A 22,500-nucleotide genomic window follows, 5' to 3' on the forward strand; every position below is an offset into this window, starting at 1 on the left:
GGTAGTTTTACTCTCTCCACAAGGACTTCTTCTGGCCAAAGTCTGCATGGAGAGGATGAAATACCAAAAATTAAAAAAAAAAAATAAAAGGTGATTTGTAAATAAAGTCTCAGATAAGTTTACTTATCAGGCCATTGTGGTTATGGGTGAGGGGTCATGGGATGGGAATATTCACAACGTGCTGATGACACCCAAATGGTAGAAACACATTCATGTTTGGTTCACTGCTGCCCTCTTGCCTTGTTGGCATCGGGCTTTTAAGTCCCAATCATCGACACAGCAGATATCCGTCCTTGGGTAGGGGCACTGAGTGCATGGCATGCTGTTCTCACATTCAGTGATGCACATGTAAGTCATTATTAAATTTGCGTAACTATTTCCAAGTGCCTTTGCAAGCTAACTCATTGACTGCTTATGCTGACGCAAGCATTGTGTTTGCACGGCAGGCATAACATTTCTGTTAAGTTTTTTATGGTCATGGCCGTGACTGGGCAAAATATGTCTCACCATAGCAATTAAAGGGTGATTAGTAAATAGTGTCAGATGAGATGCCTGACCATGCCAAGCAGGCATAACCAGTCATGTTAGGTTTGTTCGTCTGCAATGCTCTGTCGTTGCTTCTCGTGTGGTACATGGCTTTTAAAGCACAATCATTGATGGTGCAGGCATCACTCCTTTAGTTGATACAGTACATGATGTACTCTCCAACCAATGGGTGATGTGACACGCGTACGCACACACACACACACACACACACACACACACACACACACACACACACACACACACACACACACACACACACACGTAATTTAAATGCTCAGACTGTTTGTGTGCAAGATTTGCATGACAATATTTGTGATGGGGCATGCATTTGGGTCGCCACAGCAGCGAAAAAGTGAAAAAGATTGTTCATGTACCATTCGCCTCACAGTGCATTGGTTGTGCCAAAGCAGCTTCTTGGCAAGGATTGTCTTGGATAGTTTGCCATTGCCTTCCCAGCATTGTTTGTCCATGCTTTATACTTTTAAATGCTCAGGATCAAGGGAGGACCGAGCAGCACATACCATTTAAAGTCTTTGGTGCGACTTGGACAGGGTTTGAACCAGCAACCTCCCCATCTCAGAGAGGACGCTCAAACAATTACACCGACCACCGAGAGTCGTCTGGTATATCTGGTATATGTATACCAGACTCGGTATACAGTACATATACATGTATGTCATTACTCCTAAGGCAGTGCAGAATGACAAGATAGTGAAGTTTGAGATGTATAAAATCTGTATATATTTTATTGAGACACCCTGAACTGCATATACACACAATGACTATTATTTATTCGTACACAGCCTGTGGCTGCTTGTCTGAATCGTTTTCTGGGGGGAACGACTGTGCCACTGATGCAGTGCCCCCCTGTTACCAATAAGCTGGTTTCTCGTTTCGCCGACCCCGGAAGAATGACAGGCTGAGTCGACTCACCTGGTGTTAATTCAACGGGTTTGAACTTAAGACCTGAGGTCCTCGGATCAATGATGATTGATTACACACAATGATGTTGAATTACAAATGCTTAATTCTCATCATTATTGTATGAATATGGGGGAAACAAGCACCCTCAATTTTATTCATCTACATGCACAAGGTTTTTTTTACTATTTTTGGTCAAACTTGAACTCGACGAAAGCGAAGCAGTGATAACTGGTTATTAAGTGCCTTGGAGAGTTAAATGAGCCCACTTTTCTTTTATATGATATAACCAGGGCTTGCTTTAGCAAGAGGATGTTAAATGGTTCACCTACATAGGCGTACCGCACACACACTCACGAGGGAGATTTCAGGGCTTCAAACAGCTTATGCTGTGCTTTAAAAGCAGAGACATTCATCAACCGTTGGAATCGCTTAAAGTGCCTCAACATTTACGCGTGTGACAAATGGCGTGTATGTTTGATTGTAATATACATTTCAGTACAATTTAAATACAATCTTTTTTGACAGATATATTTTGCAATATTTAAGTATGCAGACCGTGAACGCCACGGTACATCATGCTGTACTACTTTTGTTATAACCAATTCGCAGTCATGTCTGGCCATTTTATTAAAGGAAATAATTCAGGGGCAAAAGTTACGATCGCATTGCTCACATACATCATGCTTCTGCTTGTTAATCATACGTGGATTTGTGTTATTGCTGAGAGGGTGCTTATATTTTCTGGATCACATCATATAATATCGAGATTTGGGGTTGCGCACGCAAAATTCAATTCCGCTTGCAAAGCGTCACAATCTAGCGAAATAGATTGTGACGTTACGCCAACGAAATAGCATCACAATCAAAGTTTGAGCACCTGTTAGAACTCCGGAAATATAATCCTAAATAAAGTTGTTTTCAACCGTAAAGAAGACATCATTGAAATAAGCCATGTTTATATTGCACGAAAGGCTCTGCTGGGAAGTGCTGACATCTATATTTAACTTTTACTAAATGTTCCCATATTTACCCAAAAAGCTGTAAAATAATTTTATTGCTAAGGTATTTTCATCATAAACTTAAAATAGCGTACATGAATTATTACTTTAACTAGCTAAATATGCCCAACTATCGTTTTGTTTTGAATCCCGGAGCCCCGGGAGGGTTTAAATCGCAGGTTCTGCAGATTATTGAGAAAAGTGTATAAACCGCAGTACCGCCATCGCCGGAGGCCCTCTCATTAGTCCGAGTCTATCAGCAGAAAATATTGCGGGTATCACTCACAGCTTGGCAGGCCCACAGATGGAATTATATTACAATATCCACCAGGCAAGCACCCACAACCCATACACCTCCCCCATGCCATTCCCATCTCCTCCCAAGCACACTCCACTAACAGCTTCGCCCCACTCCCGACTTCACAGTTAGGTTCAAATGCATCGCTTAAACTTCATATTCCCAGTATTATAGTATGGTGTGTGTGTACGTGTGTGTGTGTGTGTGCGTGTGTGTGTGTGTGTGTGTGTGTGTGTCATTTCTAGACTGCTCTGACTAAGTCCATTGAAGGATGACAATGGAACTGTCGTACACGGCACAATATACCATATCCCAGTAGGTTGCTGTTCCTTTGGCACACTGGAAGTGCCTTGAGGGTTACCATTAGAGGGGCTGGGAAGATAGCTCCAAGAGAGCAAAATCACCTTTAAGTTGTCTAGTCGAGGTTTGATTCACTATAAACTGTCACCTTGGTGTTTCACAGGTAGGGTATTCCATTGCAAAGTGTGCAGTCCCTCGGATGTGGGGATTAAGTGGGGAGACCCATCCGCTTGCATTAGCTGGTGAACATTATTAATCCGATGGTATATTTTGTGAAGTACTACGTAAATTATCGCTGGCACCTTGTTCAATATCAAAATTCCCGTCTTCAGTACACTTACGGTCAAGCAATGCTTCATGGGATCCTCGGCGGAATCGGCATGTGATCGGGGATAAAAAGTTGCTGCGCTACCAAGATAATTGGCTTCCGGAGGTGGTCATCCCAAGGAGGGGCCTGGAAAAAGAGATAGAGGACAGGAAGGGGGTCGGGGGGAGATGAGATGATAGGAAAGGAGAGGAGAGACCACTGGATGGCGACTGGCATGAGGCCTCCTGCTGGTTTGGGCAGGAATTTAGGATTTGGCCATGCTGCCAGTGATAACTTGCCTACTCTTTGTTGAAAAACACCACTCTAATGGGATATTTAGCATCTACCAGCTAATGCTAGCAGATGGGTTCTGAGCTTAACACACATCGCTAAAACAATTGCACACATCTTGATGCAACACCGTGTCTCCGAAGCGCCAATTCCACAGTTTATAGGGAACCAAATCCAGACGAGACAGTTGAAAATGCAGTACCTCTGAGCAATGCTGTCACCCTACCACTACCCATAATCAAATAAGTTGCCAAATCATGATCAACACACTCAACAAAAACATTCTCTGTTTCGGAATTACAATATAATACAACCGCCAGCACCGCTGTTCTCCGCATGCTGAATGTGCCATTAGATAAACACAGGCATCTCATGAAGGTGAAATGTAATGCAGTACAGAGCCCTGAGCTAAATGCCAAAGCCGCATTATGATGTTGGATAAAGTGGGTTTATTAGTATCTCTATGAAAATATGGTCATTCAATCTGCCTGAGCTCCTAAATAACAAATGCAATCATTATAAGACAAAACGAGTGATTCATATGAACAGTGTGCATCAGCATGATCAAGCATGCTTGTTATCCTCGTTTTTCCTTGTAAAAATCAAGCATTATTAATTGCTCAGAATATACGGTTTATATCTCACAGTATGAACATGATGTGATAATACCTTGCTTTAACATCAGCCAATAAGAATCCTACATTTTGCATATTTCATAGTTCAACATACCTGTGGTCCTTTCCGTTGTCTTGTTTTGCTCAAAGGTGAAGTTCAAATCCAAGTAATCTCAAAGTATCAGAGATTTACAGGTGAGCATTGGAGATCTCAATCGCAGAAAGTTCTGGAAAACAAAGGTGTGGGACTGTGGGTTTGCAGAAGCTTACATCAATAAAAATAAGTTGAAATTGACAAAAGTATTTGGTCTCCAGAATTCTTCATTTCACTGTTAATATTACAGAACCTGTGTTTTTGAATTTGAACTTAATATATTCTTTTAAATCAGAAACTAGAAAGAAATGAGATTGACAAAATTATTAACACCCTCGACATTATATTTGGGAACACACTGGGCTTTGGACAAAATAACTGCAGTCAAGCACTTCCTATAGCCATGAATGAGTTTCCTCCTCCTCTCTACTGGCAGGTTGGCCCACTCTTGTGTAAACTGCTCCAGTTCTCCCAGATTTGAAGTTCCTTCTCCCAACTGTTCTTTTCAGATCTCCCCACAGGTGTTCAATGGGATTTAGCTCTGGGCTCATTGCTGACCACATTCTCATGCTCAACAGTCCAGCATTTTCTCTTGAACCATCCCTGGGTGCTTTTTGAAGTGTGTTTGAGATCATTGTCCTGCTGCAAGACCCATGACCTCCGACGGAGACCCAGCTTTTTGACACTGGGTTGAACATTGCGCTCCAAAATGCCTTGGTAATCCTCCTGATTTCATGATGCTCAACACACATTCAAGGCACCCAGTGCTAGAGGCAGCACAGCAACCCCAAAACATCACTGAACCTCTGCCATGTTTGATCGTAGGGAAGGTGTTCTTTTCTTTGAAGGCTTCATTTTGTTTTCTGTAAGCATCGAGATGATGCGCTTTACAAAAAAGCTCTAATTTGGTCTCATCTGTCCACAGGACATTCTCCAAGAAGGATTTTGGCTTGTTCATGTGTTTTGACAAACACCAGTTAGGCTTTCGTGTGTGTGTGTGTGTGTGTCTCTCTCAGCAGTGGGGTTCTCCTGGGTCGACTACCATAGAACCCCCTTTCATTGAGTTGGTGACGGATGGTGTGAGTTGAATCTGTCGTACCTTGTGTCTGAAGGTCAGCGTGAATCTGTTTGGCCGAGGAGGAAGAAGATCGAGGTGTTTTCTCCATCATTCAAACAATCCTTCGCTGCAATCTTCAATTAAATTTTCTCTTGTGGCCACGTCCAGGGAGGTTGGCTGTAGTCCCATGGGCCTTAAACTTCCTGATAATATTGTGTATGGTGGTTACAGGAACATCAAGGTCTCTGGAGATGGACTTGTAGCCTTGAGATTGTCCATGCTTGGCTACAATCTTGTGTCTCACCTCCTCAGACAAGTCTCTGGTTTTCTTTCTTTCGTCCATGCTCATTGTGGTAAGCACAGTGACACAAAACATTGGAATGACTTCTTTTCTCGATTCAAACTGGTTGAATGAGTGATATTTATATTGCTGGCACCTGGAACTCACCCCAGGTGAATTCATTTCCAAAGTAATGGAGAATCACCTGCTTGAAATGTAATTATTTCTAACAAATTCTAAAAGGTGCCAATTATATTGTCTGTGCAATTTTAGGATTTCTGTGTGGAATAAGCTGGAAATACATCTGTGGACACCAAAATATTTTTTCATTTCAACAATTTTCTGGAAGTAATGGTGCATTATTTGAAAAAAGTGCAAGGATGCCAATATTTTTGGTCATGAAAGTAACTACCCCGAACTTAACTTACCAAAATAAATATGAGGGAACGTTTTAACAAGTGGGTGGAGTGAATACAAGTACAGCACTGTTCAGCAAGTGAAACTGTACAACACAGTTATTAAAGTTTGCACGTATTCATAGTGCAAACAACTCAAGGTTATGATCCATAAGTTAGATGAAGGGAATTACAGTAACAATGGCTGGAGTTACCGAAAGTTTGGGTTAGTTATGTTCATTTGTAGTTATGGTCTTTTCAAGAGGTTCCTTTACGTATTGAGCAATCGTATTGGCAATTAATTTTGACTGCAAACTGCCAGGGTGTTTGTTTTTGGGTGGAAAGGCTCTATGGCTGGAGTTTGAGCCCTGTTTTCTACCCCCTCGGGATTGTGGAGTGTGGGGTTCAACGGTTGTTGATCTGGTCCAACCTCACCACCCTCCCTGGCCCAGCCACTGCCCCCACCCCCACATCGGCGCTTCTTCTGCCCACCGCCCTCAAACTCTCCGACTCTTCCCCCCCCCAACCTCTCAATTTTTCTCCTGAGCAATGCCAGGTACCCCTGCTTGTGCAAAATAATTTCCCACCAACCACACCCTCTCCCACCCCCCCCAAACAATACTACGTCCTCCACAATTCCCCCAATACAGTGGTCTGCAAAAGTATTCACACCCCTCAAAAGTTTTCATATTTTGATGCCATCTCAGCTTATTTCATGATGCTTTCAAATCAACCTTAATAGATAGTGTCTTCACAAACTACTCCAAAGTGATAAAGCTCAAAAATGCAGCTAAAATATGAATAATTTATAGTAACAGAGAAAAATCAGATGATTCTCAAGTGAATAAGTATTCAAGCCCTTTGCCTAATTAATCTGACATCACTTCAGGAGCAAATTATTTGTTTGAAAGGTTATAAAACAAGTGTAATAGGTTTCACCAGGATGTAATCAGTGGTTTAACGAAGACAATTAAGCTCCCCCACTTATCTAGGGAGGTTTAAGGTGCAACTCACTTGGTCAACCAACAAGGCAAACATGAAGACCAAGGAGCTTTCCAAAGAAGTCAGACATGAAGTGGTGGAGAAGCACCGTTCAGGAGAGGGTTATAAGAAGATTTCAAAGTCCCTCATTATCCTTTTGAGTACAGTGAAATCCATTATTAAGAAGTGGAAGACATATCATACCACCCAGACTCTACCCAGATCAGGTCAACCATTCAAACTCTGCAGTGGGGCAAGCAAGAAACTGGTTCAGGATGTCACTATGACTTGGAACAATCCAACAATGACTTTGAAAGATCTGCAAGGTTCCATGTCTGAGAAGGGGGTCAGTGTTCATCCATCAACAATCTCCCATTCCCTTGACAAAGCTGGCCTGCATGGACAGGTGGCAAGAAAGAAGCCATTACTGAAAATGACGCATCTAAAAGCTCGTATGGAGTTTGTGAAAAAGTATCTTAATGATACTGCAGGCATGTGGAGAAAAATTTTGTGGTCAGACGAGACAAAAATTAAAATTTTTTGTCAAAATTCAAAGCGTTACGTCCAGTGCAAACCTAACACTGCACTTCACCCATTAAACACCATCCCTCAGGTCAAGCATGATGGTGGTAGCATCATTTTAAGGTGTTGTTTTTCATAAACAGGGACTGGCAAGCTTGTTTTGATAGAAGGGACAATGGACGGTGCAAAGTACAGGAGAATCCTTGATGAAAACCTGCTTGAGTCAGTCATGAATCTGAAACTGGGTAGGAGATTCACATTTCAGCAGGACATTGATCTGAAGTAGAAAACAAGCCACACTGGAGTGGCTGAATAGAAGAAAATAAATGTTCTTGAGTTACCCAGTCAAAGTCCTGACTTGGACCCAATTGAAGATTTATGGCGAGACTTGAAGATTGCAGTCCATTGACGATGCCCCAACAAACGAGGGAGAATTCAAGGGAGGGAGATGCAAATTCTCCATGAAAATGTGTATCGTGTCACACCATCTCCAGGTGGGAGAGGTAATACAAGTCTCCACCCTTTACAATCCAGTATTTCTGTCCCCACGCTTTCCTGTACAGTGAGGTGTTTTGAATTATAAGCAGTAGGCATGTTTTTGCTTCAAGCATGTAACCCAGGTTGTTTTTTTTATTTATTTTCAGGAGCAATGAGGCAGCTGTCAGTTTCCTATACGCCGCTCAAATAAAGGTATGTGTCAGAAGAACCTGTTGCATGCTTGGAACAAGTTTGCCCATGGGGCGGTTACTCTGCTCGTGAAGAAAAAAGCTCATTTGTAAAAATTGTTTCGACATAATTTGTAATTCATCGAAATATGGCATTATTGGGAGAGGGTGAATACTTTTGCCGGCCACTGTAGACCACTTCAATGTCATCTACACTCTCTCCCCTCTTCCTTTTCAGTTTCCACCTACCTCCAAACCTAACCCCTATTTTTACTTTTGGCAAACGTAATATGTGGAAAGGCCTCTGATTGGATTCACAAAAAAATGTAACATTAAAAGTCCCAACAATAATTGTCCTGCCAGGTAGTGAGACCATGCCTCTGAATTGCATGATAATTTCACCGTTTATTCAAAAAGCTCGTTTTGCTCAGAGGAAATGAAAGGCACGGTTAACATCATTACACGCTATTAAATGGTTCACAATGTAAAAACAATAACTAGAACGACACTCAGTAGAGCGCATACCTAGAGGGCTGAACAGTTTACGGTTTGTATCCCACCAATTGAGCAGATCTGAATCCGGACCCAAACCAAAATCTAATTGGCTTGTTCTTGTCACCGACACAACTCATCCACCTAGTTTCATCCAAATCCATCAATAACTTTTGGATATATCCTTTAAAGCCATAATTGCTTAAAAATGAAGAATCAGTGAAAAACTTCTCATATCCGGGTCCAGTTTTTAGATCTTCACTAAAATCGAATAAATTCGTCCTCGTCGCACACCCAACCTGTCCTCCAAATTTCGTCCAAATCCATCCACAACTTTTGCAGATATCCTGCTCAGACAAACACAAAGACAGGTGTGAAAAGAAAACAACTCGTCCACATTCGGTGATGCAGGTAACAATGTCTTTGCCACGCACAAAATACCAGGTGGAACAAAATGATGGTTAGGGCTTAAGCACCAATTGAAACAGCTATTTCTGCCTGAAGGCTCTGCCAGCTAAACAAAACAGTTGATGTAAGACTGAAGTAATTCAAGCCCTGGTTTTAGCCTATTCTGCCAAAAGGCAACATCTGTGAGCAGAAGACCTTCTAAAAGGGCAGTGGGGAGAAGGTCACGTGGGATTGTAAAAGTTTCCATTAACAATCATTCTTGAATGCTGAAGGTGGTGGGAGGAATTTGATGTGCAGTCGTATTACTCGAGGTACTGTACAAAAGAAAAACCATGGAGCTTTGTCAAAACAGTTGGCCAAAGGGCAAAGGAAGATAGTTTTACAAGGTCATTGCTGCACTTTAGGCATGAATGACCTTGACTTAGTAATGCCCAAACGGTGTGTAGCCAAAGAGGTTTTACCAATTCTCGCACAAACCAATCCATCAAGGAGTTCAGTTCAGTCTTGTCGACTGATGTCAATCTCCCTTCCTAGCATCTGCTTCAGGAGTTTCTAGGCAGGAGTTATGCTCGCCAATTTACCATTACCTTCCCAGTGATGGTCAAGCCAGGAATTTAGAACTTGCCCAGATTGCCGGCAAAAAATGGCAGACTCTTAATATAAGAATATGCAACGAGGAATCTTTAATGTATAATAAATGTTACGAGACGTTAATAATAATAATAATAATAATAATAATAATAATAATAATAATAATATGAGTTCGCTTGCAAGAAACATTGACGCAGGAGGCCATCGAGCCCATCAATGTCTGCACTATTATTAGCAACCTATGGTTGTTTGTCCATTCCCCATCATTTATAAATATGACATGTCAAACAAGGAAACAGCACGTACCATTTATTAAAGTCTTTGGTATGACAGCCAATGTTCGAATTCGAACCACCAACCTCTCAGACTCCGAGTAGTCTGGTGCAGTCACAAACAAGTCTGGTGTCAGAGCTGAAAGTTTTATTGCGTACAAAGTCTCTTCCCAAGGATGGTGTACTCTATAACATACAATGCAATGCAATGCCGTTCTTGCAAAGAATCACACTGATACTCGGATCACATTAAATGTTCAATCAAACCAAGAGAGGACAATTCAAAGGAAAGCTTGCTACCTCCGAGCCATTTGGAAGTCGAGTCTCGAATACAGGTCCCAATAAGGGTTGAGTCTCGAGTCGTTTTGAGTCTCGAGTCGTTTTGAGTCTCAAGCCACATCATTTATTAATCCACAGAGTATTTATATTGTACTCCAACACTTCCCCCTGTTACCACCTCTGCTCCCTCCCATGTCCTCTGTGCCCTTCCTCCATTCTTACTCTGTTATTTGTTTATTTATATGTATATACATACATATATATAAATATATATATACATATATAAATATGATCGAGGCTCGTGGAAGAGCAAGATGACAGAGGGTAACTAGAACCAAGTTTCTACCGCGTTTCGTCCGAATCGATCCATTACTTTTTGAGATATCGTGTTATATGTTGTTTTTCGCCTTATCACTCAATGGTGAAGAATCACTTTAAAATTTTCGGATCTGCATCTGGATTTTCACCAAAGTTGAATAAATTCTTCCTTGTCACACACCCAACCTGTGCACCAAATTTTGTCCAAATCCATCCATAATTTTTGTCCGAATCCGCTCAACACCAGCCAGAAGAGACATCAACACGCTGCAGAACCAGAGCGCAGCCAACGGACGTTGTTCGGAGATATGGTGCTCCAATAGGAAGGTAACACCCTGCTGGCTCTAGCAGCGATTGCGAAGGCGGAATCATGGCAATGCCTCAGTGCTTGCCAGCACAAAGGAAACGGCACATCCACAACATCACACTTCCTCGACAGGATATAAAAACCAAGACCGGAGCACAGAACGAAGCCGACATGTCTGGAGATCTACACAAACAGAATGGTGACCTGCGAGGATGAGCTGGTGATCCCAGCGCAGTAAATTGCTGGTGAATGACCATGAGTGGATGAGGTTCCGTACAGGCGAACAGACCCAGCTCGCGGAGAATTCCCGGACGTGTTGGCCACATAAACACTGACTCACACTATATGTCTCTTGCAATCTCAACTCGACTTCATTCCCTTTGGACGCACTGAGCTATCAACGAGCACCGATTGTCCTGTACAGGGCTAACTGACTGTCACACCTCATGCTATTTACTCCAAGCCCCACACAGTCACCCTCTGCACCTCTCCCCACACATCACATCACACCACCTACTCTCCCCTCCCTCTTTTTATGGGACCAACATGAGCCTGCCGGCTTACGTACAGTGAGCGAGAGGCTAACAACACGCTTCGTACTTTTCTCTCTTCTCTCTCTATCCGTCTTCCTTACCTTGTTTCCTGGTATTACTGAGGTACGTGTTTGTAGACCTATGATAAGTGACTGAATAAGAATGGGTTTATGTGCTCGGGGTAAGGATTTCTTTTTTGTGACACTGCCTTGTTTATCCGTGCCTTTTGTTAACTCAATCCAAACTGTTTCCTAACTGTCCGGTTGTCAGCTTTCATTGGTTTGACATAGTGTGTGTGTGTGTGTGTGTGTGTGTGTGTGTGTGTGTGTGTGTGTGTGTGTGTGTGTGTGTGTGTGTGTGTGTGTGTGTGTGTGTGTGTGTGTGTGTGTGTGTGTGTGTGTGTGTGTGTGTGTGTGTGTGTGTGTGTGTGTGTGTTGCAACAGGGTCTTCACCCCCGCCGTTCTGTTATGGGTAGTTGTCAGCCAATGTGTCCACTTACAGTACCGCTCAGTCGTTTGTTAACCACAGTGTGATGTTGAGAGCAACGGTACTCTATCTGGGGGGGTTTAATTCGCCGGAAAGGTAAAGCAGATTCAGTGCTGGACCCTGCCTGAATTAACCATCTTAGACAGTGTCCATGGTTGCTCAGCAACCCTCTGCACCACAGAATTATCCACAGTTCGTCGGCCGGATAGTGGATTTGAGAACTACCCTCGTGATTCTTACCAGTGGTGAATCCATAACAATACGTCGCGGGATCTTCCAGGGTGACAGCCGTTCACCACTCCTATTTTTCCTGGCCCTGGATCCACTGAGCGACCTCATTAATGAGCAAGGACATGCATACACCCTAACGTCCAATAAGAGTGCATTCAAAGAAATAAGAAAGGTGACATACGATATCTATTATATCCCTTCTCACCAAATGACATAAAATTGGCCGAACTGAAATTGGTGAAATGGTACTCCGATGACATTCAAATGGAATTTGGACGAGATAAATGTTCCAAGTGCACATTCATTCAAGGTAGACCAACAAAAACGGACAACATAAAAATCGACCGAAATACAACAACAGAGGAACGAGAAAATGAAGCATCATACAAATACTTTGGAGTCGAAGAAAGCGACAATAAGTCACAAACAAATGCGCAAAACAATTGCCAAGGAATAACCTGCATAGAAGGAGGCTGATCCTGAAAACATATCTCACTCTGAGAAACAAAATGAAAGCCATTAACAAACTAGCAATCCGAGTATTCCAATACAGCTGTGGAATAATAAACTGGCCACAAACGGTAATCAATAAGCGAGATATCAAAAAAAAAAACAGGAAACTACTCACGATCCACAAAATGTTCAACAAAACTCAATGCATCTCGAGAATGTACCTGCCGAGACGAGGAGGTAGCGGCCTGATGGAGCTCAACGAAATGTGCAGAATGACAACTGTAGGATTTCCTGAGTACGTGAAAAGTTCAACAGACCACAGAATCCAATTTGTATACAATCACGAGGACAACAAACCAGAAAAGGTACTTATAACCCACCTGGCAAAAAAAACCTAACAATGTCAGGTGTGAGCAGAAAATGTCACACGTGAAACCAAAACAGCAATGAACTAGAAGGGCATCGGTAGAGCGCATTCCTCCGCCACGCAATGCCTGATCCATGAGAACATATCGGGCCCAATATATTTTTGAAATATCACGCTCTATATCGTTTTTGGGCCGATCTCTTAATGGTGAAGAATCACTTTGAAAATTAAATAATTCTTGTATCCAGAAATGGAAAAATTAACTTTTACCCTTTAAAAATCGTGTAAATAAATTACTTAAACATCAGCTGTATTTTTCTCATCCTTTTCTCACCTGTGTTGCAAGTATATTGCGAAAGGCGGTGTATGATCAGAAATACTGTTTGATAGGGTTATATTACTGTTATATGAATAAAATGGAAATGTTGAAAAAAAGTATTGAATATAGTAAGTGTTTTCTGAATGTAATTGAGATGAGAAACGAGATTGATTGAGACTCACCATTGTTATAAGTGAAGAACATAATGAAGGGCGAAGAGACTTTGTTTTCATGTAAATTGAAACCGGCCCATCTATCCTCACCTTACTCAACTATATCATACTGTTTGCAGATTGGGCTTGATTAGTTTTATCCCATATAGGACCATTGTTGCCATACACACGCAGGCAGGGACGGCCAGACTCAGGGACGGACATAGGCATGCCGAGACCAAGCTCCTTTTGTATTATAGATGCCCAAGACCAAGGACACTATACAGTACAAATGGCTTCAAGAAAATGGTGGGACCGAGTCAATCAAACAGGTAGGTTCCGCAAGGTAGAAACAGAAATCACAAGCCACCTCCTCTCGGGATGAAAAAAAAACTCGTTTTAGAACAGCTGTGCACAGAGATACAACATGGTATGTAGAGTAATCCACTGGCAGATCTGCAAACATTTCAATATCCCAGTTATAGAAAACTCATGGAAACTTGAACCAAAAGTGAGAATTGAAAACAAAGGAAACTTACCCCGTGAATACGCAAACCCCAGATATGACCTTCCCATCATATTGAGAATCTCCAAAACCAGATAAGGCATCTCCCTCCAACCCGATCATTGTGCAGAGGCACACCCCAGTTTTCTCTCAGGTCCTTTTCCAACTATTTTCGGCTTCTTTTAGAAGCTTACTGAGCCATTTTATGGAACAATCCTTACCGCACACGCACGATAGCATTTCACATGCCTGAAGATTGCTATTTCGATGTGGTTTCTGTGCGTGCGCACTGACCATTCTGGGGGCAGATCATGTCATTTCGAAAGTCCCGTACTTACAACGACTGCAAAATGACTCAATCGACCAAAGTTGCAAGTTGAAAGACTTGATAAGTTTAAAGGCTCCAGTACTGAGTCCAGCTGTTGAGTCTTCAGCCTTGCGAGTCTCAACTTGAGTCACGTGTCATAAAAAAAGCCAAAAAATACAAACGAGGTCCTCGAGGCCTGGCAGTTGCATAAATGGTTGTCAAAATATAATTGTTACAGGTGAGAATACAGCGACAGAAGTGGAATTAGACTTCACATCAGCAGAATGAGTGGTGTTCAGTGTGTTGGTGATAACTTGCCTATTATTTGCATTTTACACAATCAATGTATCACAGCAAGTTATCCACAAATGTGAACGAATGAACCAGATGATAAGACAAATCCTAAAGAGAGATGGTTGGGAAAATGTGTTCCCCTTTGGAGTGTTACAAACAATGTGTTACATCCCCCTTGAGAAGCTCACTAATAAAGTATAAGCCATGCCAAGGATAGCCTTTTTTGCGCCAGTGGTCCGCACAGATCGCTTGTCGTCTATCACCCTCCCGCCAAAACAATGGACACCAACAAGTAGTGACGCGTTCTGCTGGTTTGGCATCATTGCTTGGGGGTTGGCAGTTTATTTTCAACATTGTCCTGCTTTATTCATTTCTTACCATCTGTACGGCTGGCCAGGGCCATTATGATCGGCTGCTTTCTTCTTCTTTTTTTTTTTTTGTGTTTTTTACCCTGGAGATGGCTCAGCCTGAATAGATAGAGGACGGCATTTATTGGTGCTAAGTAATCTCCCTTGCACATCATCCTAAACAAAAGCTCTGCTCTCTGGTGCGCCTGCTTTAGCCAAAGGTCGTGGTCTAATCCCCAAGGCATCCGGAGAAATGCAAGGTGGAGAGCCTCATCCATTTAGTTCTGGGTGCAGGGATGCTGGATATCAGTATGTGCAGCATTTCTGACCCGTCTGTCATTGCCTGACTCTTTGCCAATTCTCATTTGTGTCTGGGGAGCTGCAGCCAATGAGGAACTAAGAATTAAATCTCAATGAACCATCCCGTTTTATTCCCGTACGTGGACATGGAATTATCGCTGCTGCGGATTTCTTTCCTTTCACCTTATCCTGTCCCCTCTCCAGTTTTTTTTTTTTTGGGGGGGGGGGAGGGTTGCTGTTCAGGTGTTGAGTATTAAGGTATTTTCTAGTTGTGTTTTGCTTATGATTTAGTTATTTTATGTTATGCAGTGGTTCAGGAAAGCTTTGAGTGCATGCAAGTTGTTTTTCTACTAAGATGCTGATTTTTAATTTGCTTACTTGCCTTGTTAATTCTCTGTTTGTATTGTATTCAACTTTTATTTTTCTTTGGAAACAAACAAATCTTCCACCAACTGTCAGTCTCTTGCTCGGTGTTTTGGGTTTGACGACAAGAGCGGTTCAAGGTTCACGTGAAGTACTTATTGCAGAAAACTTATGGAAGGTTAATTCCACAACTTTCATGATGTCTATGTGGTGTATTTTATATTATGACTTGTGATACCTGCTTCTACCAGGAAGCTGCATCGAGAAAATTGGGTAATGCCCCCAACCTCCACAGAACCCCTGGGACTATGAATTTTATTTTACCAACTGAAATGGGAGGGTTCACCAGAAGGTCCTCACGTTCTCACTGTGCCTCTCCACAAGGACCGGCTGGCAAACCCTCCAATCTAGCTTCCTAACAATCATCTTGAAAAAGTTCATTCACTCAAAATATTGGGCCTCATTTTCAGGAATGAGCTTTCTTGGGCAAACCATATCTCGAAGTTGGTATCCAAAGCCAGTTGTCGACTGGGCATCTTCTTCACATAAAAAATTATTGGCACATCTGAAATCTTATCCACCTTCCAGGCCACCATAAGCAGTTTGATGGAGTACTGCTCTCCACTCTGGGCTCTCTCTGGGCACACTCTGCTCTCCACTCATTCACTCACTCACACAATGTTTAGCTCTCCACTCTTCACATGCTGTTCAGCTCTCCACTCCACACACGCTGATCAGCTCTCCACTCCTCACATGCTGTTCAGCTCTCCACTACTCACACACTGTTAAGCTCTCCACTCCTCACACGCTGTTCAGCTCTCCACTCCACACACGCTGTTCAGCTCTCCACTCCACACACGCTGTTCAGCTCTCCACTCCTCACATGCTGTTCAGCTCTCCACTCCTCACATGCTGTTCAGCTCTCCACTACTCACATGCTGTTAAGCTCTCCACTCCTCACACACTCTTCAGCTCTCCACTCCTCACACGCTGTTCAGCTCTCCACTCCTCACACGCTGTTCAGCTCTCCACTCCTCACATGCTGTTCAGCTCTCCACTCCTCACATGCTGTTCAGCTCTCCACTCCTCACATGCTGTTCAGCTCTCCACTACTCACATGCTGTTAAGCTCTCCACTCCTCACACACTGTTCAGCTCTCCACTCCTCACACGCTGTTCAGCTCTCCACTCCTCACACGCTGTTCAGCTCTCCACTCCTCACACGCTGTTAAGCTCTCCACTCTAACACGCTGTTAAGCTCTCCACTCCTCACACGCTGTTCAGCTCTCCACTCCTCACACGCTGTTCAGCTCTCCACTCCTCACACGCTGTTCAGCTCTCCACTCCTCACACGCTGTTCAGCTCTCCACTCCTCACACGCTGTTCAGCTCTCCACTCCTCACACGCTGTTCAGCTCTCCACTCCTCACACGCTGTTCAGCTCTCCACTCCTCACATGCTGTTCAGCTCTCCACTCCTCACACGCTGTTCAGCTCTCCACTCCTCACATGTTGTTCAGCTTGACGCCATGGAAACAAAGGCCATCAAGGTCATTGGTATCTCCTACAATGAAGCTGCGTCTCTGGGCCGATCTCTTTCATATTACAGACAGGTCAATGGTCCCTCTGTCTTCTTTCTGGTATCGCAGCACCCTCTGCTATTTCCGTGCTATGTCCCCTACCACACTGCCCAGGATTACATTGGGTGCACATGGTCTGCCAGTAATCCCCCTCTGGTGAAATACTTAAAATACAGATTAACTTCTCACCTACACTCATCTGTTCCTCTTTTTTCCTGCCTGTGGAACCAACTTCCCAGTCTCTTCAATCTCATTCTTCCTTCCAGGGCTTCAAGACATCCCTCCACCAAGAGATACATCTCAAATCTTCCTCCGTCCACAACAAAGATCTTTTCTACCCCTATAACCCCCCACCCGCCACTTCCAATCCCATCTCTTTCCAAGTTTCCAGTTCTTCCTTCCTGAGAATGTGTGGCTACATCTTGTTTACCCCCTGTGTCCTCCCCTCCTTGAGCCTCATATTGTATATATAAAAAACCTTCTCATGCACCCTTTGAGTATAACCACCAGTTTTGAACTCCTGTCCAGTGGTTGAGGAATGCACGGCAATCAAACAAACACACAAATGATAATTCCTCCACCTCTCCAGTTTTCTCCGGTGATGACTTTCAATACTCACTCCGTCATACGATATACATTTACACAGTTCATTGGGATGCTTACCCTGAGCCTGGTGTTGGCTTAGTGGTTAGGGTGGCGGCTTGGGATCCAAGGGTCCTGAGTTCAAGCCCCGTTGGCTGCTGAATTAACACCAGGGGGTTGACTCAGCCTGTCATCCTTCCGAGGTCGGCGAAATGAGTGCCAGTGTACTGGTCCCGGTGTATGCCACGGTTAGAATAGGTGTACCATATCCCTGTGTGTCGTAGGAGGCGACCAGGGTTGGCGTCAGGAAGGGCATTCGGCCATAAAACATTGCCTGAAGAAAAAGCCAAACCCCTGCACAGCAGGGAAAAATGGCTGTAAAAACGGTCATTGGGATGCTTACCCTACCCCAAACCCTGGAGGCTAATTAATATATTTAGCCCCTAAAGCCAACACCCCTAATACAACCATCCATTTTAAACTCATTCCATCTCTTTGTTCAGAAGTGCATAGAAGTAAAACAAAAAAACTGTATGATAATTCCTCCAATTATTTCATGTACAGTATATGGTTTTCATGTGGATAATTAGAGTATTTTATTAAGAGTTGCAATACCAACAATAACCAGGAGTGGCACTATACGATACACATTCACATAGAGATTTTGTGCCGCCGCTCTACCGGGAACCCAAAGGGTGATTTTTTTTTTTCCAACTAAAACCTTCCCGTGCATACCCCATATCCAACAAACAGTTTTCGACTCATTCCATCCAGCAATTCAGGATTGCATAAAAGTCAAACAAACATGACACTTCTCTAAAAACGTTAAAAATCACCATTTCACACAAAACATTTGCACGATATATTATGAAACTTATCCAAGAAGTGATATCTTGCTGGGTAAAACCAATATGGTATCAACATAATCATGTGCTGTGAAACAGATGTATCATCAAGTTACTTGTGAAGGAGAATTAAAATAGCTGAAATTTACAAGATACTGCACACAATTTACTGATGCATGTCTTTCATGGAGTTGATTTGAAATGGCAAAGTAAGTTCTAAAATTGCAGTGACTTTGTGATTGATCTCGTGCATTCTCAGATGCAACCAACTGCCGTCACTCAAGTAAATGTTGAAGGTGTTGAACAGGTAATTTGGGAGAATGCATGTCCAATTTACTTGACGTGAAATTGCAGAAGATTTAGATGTCAGTGTTGTAAGTGCGGAGACAAAGATTCCCTTCATGAGAAATTCAATCTGGACAAAGAAATTTAAGTGAATTATGGTTTGCAAAATACCTCTATTCCAGCACACCTCAAAGGACCTGGGTTCTCAAGCAGAGTTGGCCTGGGAAGTTCTAAATCATCTCCCATACAGAGTCCAGACTTGTCACCTTGTCATTTTCATGTCTGAACATAACTCAAGGAACATCTGCAGACACATGATAAAGATGTGGATGTTATCCATCAAGGTGTTCCCACACTGTTGGGATAATTACTGTGTGTGTGTGTGTGTGTGTGTGTGTGTGTGTGTGTGTGTGTGTGTGTGTCGTTGGTTATCTCCATTTGTGGGTTTGAGGAGATGGAACAAAGTCCTCCCAGAACTCAAAGTGTCCACCTTTGCATCGGCAATGGATCACAGTTCATGGACCACGCTGATCAACTTTTGTTGTTTTCAGAGTTTTGCGACGAGGGCTCTTTTCAGGATAGTCACCGAAACCCAGACTGCCTCCAATTGTAGTTTGTTTGTAGTAATCTTCCCAGGGATGGTTTAAAGAATCTCAGTGAGGTTCTTTACCATTCCTGATGCTACAATTATCACTGGTGCAATTTTGAGGCTCTTCATCTTCCAAGATCTCTTGATCTGTTTTTGGAGGTCCTGGCATTTGGTCATTTTCTTGATTTCTGCATTATTTAAGCCAAAATCGCTGGGAACTGATATCTCAAATAGAAATGCTGTCTTTTCCTTTTTGTTCCTGAGAACGATGTCTGGTCACAAGGCTTTGTTTTCTGTGTTCTTACTCGATGGGATCATCAAGTCATACGTGAGCATGACGTGCTTATTTTCAACGATTACCCTTAGATATGCCACTGATTGTGTGTGCGTGTGCGTGTGCATGTGCGCGTGTGTGATTTCTATACCTTTATATTTTTCTTGAATTAAAAAAAAAAGAAGTCAATATCAACCTTTAACTACACTCGTATTAAAGAACGAGATATACGCAGACATCCAACCATGATACGCAAAGTGCAAAACAGATATCACAAATCGGACCACTTCAGATAAATAATTGTGTTTCTTTAACAGATGTCCTTCCTGTCTGGAGTGAGATGTTCTTTTTAAAAACAGAAAAAAAAATATATACTAGTTTACTCACCAACAATACTTCTCCATAATAATCATTTTTCACCCGCTTTGTGGTGCGTGCCATTGTTTCGACCACAACGCCCTCGCTGGCTGAGCGGCGCTTTTATTTGGCTCCATTATTAATAAGGACAGACAATTACGCCTGTCAGTTCCGCCTCAAATTAAATTACTCCCATTGTATGGCCTACTGATTGCATCACCGAGCCCCGCATACACATGATAAACACACTTCTTATTGAAATTCATAAGTCGAATCTTATTGCGGTGAAATAGCACAGTGTAAATGGGAGGTGGGGGGTATGCTTTACTGGGACTGTGATGACTTATTCAGCGTGAACTAATATCCTTCGCGTTATTGACTTCACGCTTGATTTGCCCATTGCTCCTTGAATGCCGTGTTTTATGAAGAGACATAAAAGCCTATCGGGGGTATGAGAGAGGAAGATAAAGAGACTCATAAGCGGTTATTGCGTTAGGCCGAGCGGAACAGCTGCTTAATGTTAAAGGGCCACGTGGCACGCGGATTCGATTATCCTCGTGTTCTACATAAGCGTGGATTAGGGGCACCAGCAAACACTTGTCAGAACCATGTGATAAGCAATCATGGGGCACGAGGAAGGTACATCGGGAAGGTCAGGCCGCTCTGAGCCTCGGAGACCTTCCTCGGTCTCTCCTTTGTACAATGCCTGGGGTATTTGCGCGTTGTGTACCGTCGGTCATCCAGACCTGCCCGGATTTTCAAGGCAAATATGTGCGGAGACAAGGGGGATTTGGCTTGGTGAGGTAAAATATTGGAAGTGAACCTCCTCCGTCCAGCGTTTGGTCACACACGAAACAAATAAGAAGTCCCTTGAAGGATGATTGCAATATGGGATTCCTGCAGCTACCGAACCAAACATAGTCATTCAGTACCATTAAGTTCTATTAGCTGAACAGAAATGCCCTTCTGCTAACTTCATCCCTTACCTACTTTGTTTTGGGTTATTGCATTACAACATCCACTCTCCCACTCTTCTTCCACCCCTGCTTTCCCTTCCCCTAAACTCATTTCTGCCACCGAGCACCGCATGCATGCTGACAGACATCCTGGCTATTTTTCACTGCCGTGGCCCACAGCTCTGAACTCAGTGGCAGGTCAGCGCCTGCCATAAGCGATCAGGCGCACGCCTCGACGTAAGGTCAGAGGTGCGACCAGAAAATAGCCACTCAGCAGGTTTTCAGTGCCCAAATACTGCCAAGAAGGTCGCAGCACACATTCATATGAGCAGAACCTTTCAAACATTAATGCCAAAGATCTCTGGGAATGCCGGATTGAAAACGTGGGGGAAAAAAATGCATTTAGGTGTTAAGGTGGTTGTATCCACAATATAGGTAACTTTTCAGGATTGTGACATCTCATAACACCACCACGTTTACAAGGTTTTCAGACAATAGTATTTTGAAAGATGGATTGTGAACTTATTTTGTTAACGTCATGCCTCCAATTAAGTTGGTATTTCTATTCCACTTTGTATTTATGGAAGTCGACTGGAAACATTGCTAAATATTTAATGGAGGATTTTGATTTTCTCATTTACTACACAAATTGTGAGAACTTTCTCAGAGGATTGAAATGTGAAGTCATGTTTGGTATTGGCTCAATGGTTAGGGTGGTGGGCCTGGGATCCTAGGATCCTGAGTTCAAATCCTGCTTGACTGTTGAATTAATACCTGGTGGGGTTGACACTGACTGTCATCCTTCTGAGGTTGGCAAAAAGAGTACCAGCTTGCTGGTATCCTGTGTTGGAGTGGTGAACCTTCCAGGATTGTGCGCAATCGCTCAGGAGACTGCTTCGACAGCACCAATGCTCTGCACAGAGTGTGGTCCCAATGGATGGATTGAAATATGAAGTTGAATATGTGGTGGGGGAATTTAAATTATTTACCACCTTCACCTACCTTGATTCAGTAAAAAAAAATTGGTTTCTTATTTGGCCTATTGATCAGAATATCTAAGTTGTGTCCCTTATCCCCTTGTATTATTTCTCTCTTCAAAACTTCCTTTGCCTTTTGTTGCCTTCCTCCAAATATTGCCCACCACTACTTTTGCCATTGTAACATCCGACATTACTCCGAAATTATTCAAGTAAATAATATGTTAATAACCCCAAACACACCTTAGTCATTGTCCATAAACATCTTTCATATTGCAAAATGTTGTTGCTTTCCTCCTTTTCCCTTTATAAGGGGTGAGGTCCGATGGCACCAAGTCTTTGCCCTGCCTGGCCATGATACTCCTCCACCTCCATCTGTCCAGAGTCAACTCCCTCCACTCTCCAACCACCCCAAACTTATGGATATCCCTCCTCACACAATCCTCCCCTCTCAACCGCAGT

The 22,500-nt window shown here is 43.0% G+C and overlaps 1 long non-coding RNA gene across 4 annotated transcripts in view; it reads right to left on the reverse strand.

Moving 5' to 3' along the window:
- The window catches only part of LOC147015758 (uncharacterized), a 153,465-nt gene that overhangs the window by 63,531 nt on the left and 67,434 nt on the right, over nt 1–22,500 (reverse strand). For 2 of the 4 annotated variants that reach the window (XR_015049828.1, XR_015049829.1), the window contains 4 exons: nt 19,057–19,189; nt 17,837–18,109; nt 4,394–4,505; nt 3,408–3,520 (listed from right to left, as the gene is read on the reverse strand). This is a non-coding gene — a long non-coding RNA (uncharacterized LOC147015758). The remainder of the gene's footprint in view (nt 1–3,407; nt 3,521–4,393; nt 4,506–17,836; nt 18,110–19,056; nt 19,190–22,500) is intronic. The other 2 variants (XR_015049831.1, XR_015049830.1) reach the window with 1 other exon arrangement.

Source organism: Eptatretus burgeri, chromosome 12, assembly GCF_056783735.1.
Source record: "Eptatretus burgeri isolate ZD-2024b chromosome 12, Ebu_testis_v1, whole genome shotgun sequence".
Taxonomy (NCBI): domain Eukaryota; kingdom Metazoa; phylum Chordata; class Myxini; order Myxiniformes; family Myxinidae; genus Eptatretus; species Eptatretus burgeri.